Raw genomic sequence first — 2,500 nt, 5'->3', positions numbered from 1 at the left:
GGGCCGAGGGAGGATGGGGCTTCCCCGCCCTTCACGGGGCGGCGGCCTCCGCACTCCCGGGGCGTCTCGTCCTCATTGCGAGGTGAGGCGCACCTAGAGCGTACACGTTGGGACCCGAAAGATGGTGAACTATGCCTGGCCAGGACGAAGTCAGGGGAAACCCTGATGGAGGTCCGTAGCGATTCTGACGTGCAAATCGATCGTCGGAGCTGGGTATAGGGGCGAAAGACTAATCGAACCATCTAGTAGCTGGTTCCCTCCGAAGTTTCCCTCAGGATAGCTGGTGCTCGTACGAGTCTCATCCGGTAAAGCGAATGATTAGAGGCCTTGGGGCCGAAACGACCTCAACCTATTCTCAAACTTTAAATGGGTGAGATCTCCGGCTTGCTTGATATGCTGAAGCCGCGAGCAAACGACTCGGATCGGAGTGCCAAGTGGGCCACTTTTGGTAAGCAGAACTGGCGCTGTGGGATGAACCAAACGCCGAGTTAAGGCGCCCGAATCGACGCTCATGGGAAACCATGAAAGGCGTTGGTTGCTTAAGACAGCAGGACGGTGGCCATGGAAGTCGGAATCCGCTAAGGAGTGTGTAACAACTCACCTGCCGAAGCAACTAGCCCTGAAAATGGATGGCGCTGAAGCGTCGTGCCTATACTCGGCCGTCAGTCTGGCAGTCATGGCCGGTCCTTGCGGCCGGCCGCGAAGCCCTGACGAGTAGGAGGGTCGCGGCGGTGGGCGCAGAAGGGTCTGGGCGTGAGCCTGCCTGGAGCCGCCGTCGGTGCAGATCTTGGTGGTAGTAGCAAATACTCCAGCGAGGCCCTGGAGGGCTGACGCGGAGAAGGGTTTCGTGTGAACAGCCGTTGCACACGAGTCAGTCGATCCTAAGCCCTAGGAGAAATCCGATGTTGATGGGGGCCGTCATAGCATGATGCGCTTTGTGCTGGCCCCCGTTGGGCGAAAGGGAATCCGGTTCCTATTCCGGAACCCGGCAGCGGAACCGATACAAGTCGGGCCCCTCTTTTAGAGATGCTCGTCGGGGTAACCCAAAAGGACCCGGAGACGCCGTCGGGAGATCGGGGAAGAGTTTTCTTTTCTGCATGAGCGTTCGAGTTCCCTGGAATCCTCTAGCAGGGAGATAGGGTTTGGAACGCGAAGAGCACCGCAGTTGCGGCGGTGTCCCGATCTTCCCCTCGGACCTTGAAAATCCGGGAGAGGGCCACGTGGAGGTGTCGCGCCGGTTCGTACCCATATCCGCAGCAGGTCTCCAAGGTGAAGAGCCTCTAGTCGATAGAATAATGTAGGTAAGGGAAGTCGGCAAATTGGATCCGTAACTTCGGGATAAGGATTGGCTCTGAGGATCGGGGCGTGTCGGGCTTGGTCGGGAAGTGGGTCAGCGCTAACGTGCCGGGCCTGGGCGAGGTGAGTGCCGTAGGGGTGCCGGTAAGTGCGGGCGTTTAGCGCGGGCGTGGTCTGCTCTCGCCGTTGGTCGGCCTCGTGCTGGCCGGCGGTGCAGGATGCGCGCGCCTGCGCGGCGTTCGCGCCCCGGTGCTTCAACCTGCGTGCAGGATCCGAGCTCGGTCCCGTGCCTTGGCCTCCCACGGATCTTCCTTGCTGCGAGGCCGCGTCCGCCTTAGCGTGCTCCTCCGGGGGCGCGCGGGTGCGCGGATTCTCTTCGGCCGCCATTCAACGATCAACTCAGAACTGGCACGGACTGGGGGAATCCGACTGTCTAATTAAAACAAAGCATTGCGATGGCCCTAGCGGGTGTTGACGCAATGTGATTTCTGCCCAGTGCTCTGAATGTCAACGTGAAGAAATTCAAGCAAGCGCGGGTAAACGGCGGGAGTAACTATGACTCTCTTAAGCCAGCCCCCCCTCGCACTATCCCTTTGTTAGTTGGGGGCAGTAATCAAAGAATAAGTGGTGGCCCTTCCGCTGAAGGTGCCACCCCAACTCCCCCAGCACCTAGCCGGCCAACCGGCCGTGCCGAAAATCTTGTACCTTTTGCAGCTGTATACGCCTGTAGTGAGTGCCACCGCAGCTTCACCACCAAGAATGGTCTCGGGGTCCATCGCCGCCGCCAACATCTTGCGGCCGCCAACGCGGAGATCGTGACGGAGAGGCATCGCGCGAGGTGGACGGAGGAAGAAGTCCTGTCGCTCGCCAAGGCGGAAGCCGAATTGTTCCTTGAGAGGGACGCCCGGTTCTTCTTTGTTAATCAAGAGCTCATCAGGATGTTCCCCGACCGAACGCTTGAGGCAATCAAGTGCCGACGGCGGCAAGCTGCCCACAAGCAGCTTGTCCGCCAGTTCATGGAGGCGCTTGAGATCGGTCGGGGGGAAGAGCCGGCGTCCCACCGGGGAGCAGCGAGCCCGCCGCCTGACGCGGGCGAGGCCGCTGCGCCGCCCGTCGACGCAGCCGAGGACTTCGCGGCCGACACCACCGGGCCGCCGCCGGAGGGGCCGACTGACGCCGCCATCTGGGAGCATCTGGCGGGGCT

General features: G+C 61.0%; 1 pseudogene; it reads left to right on the top strand.

Moving 5' to 3' along the window:
• The window catches only part of LOC126444883 (large subunit ribosomal RNA), a 7,723-nt pseudogene that overhangs the window by 1,019 nt on the left and 4,204 nt on the right, over positions 1–2,500 (top strand).

Source organism: Schistocerca serialis, unplaced genomic scaffold, assembly GCF_023864345.2.
Source record: "Schistocerca serialis cubense isolate TAMUIC-IGC-003099 unplaced genomic scaffold, iqSchSeri2.2 HiC_scaffold_305, whole genome shotgun sequence".
Classification (NCBI taxonomy): domain Eukaryota; kingdom Metazoa; phylum Arthropoda; class Insecta; order Orthoptera; family Acrididae; genus Schistocerca; species Schistocerca serialis.
The sequence above is the reverse complement of the archived record's forward strand: the minus strand, read 5'-3'. Positions and strand labels throughout refer to the sequence as shown.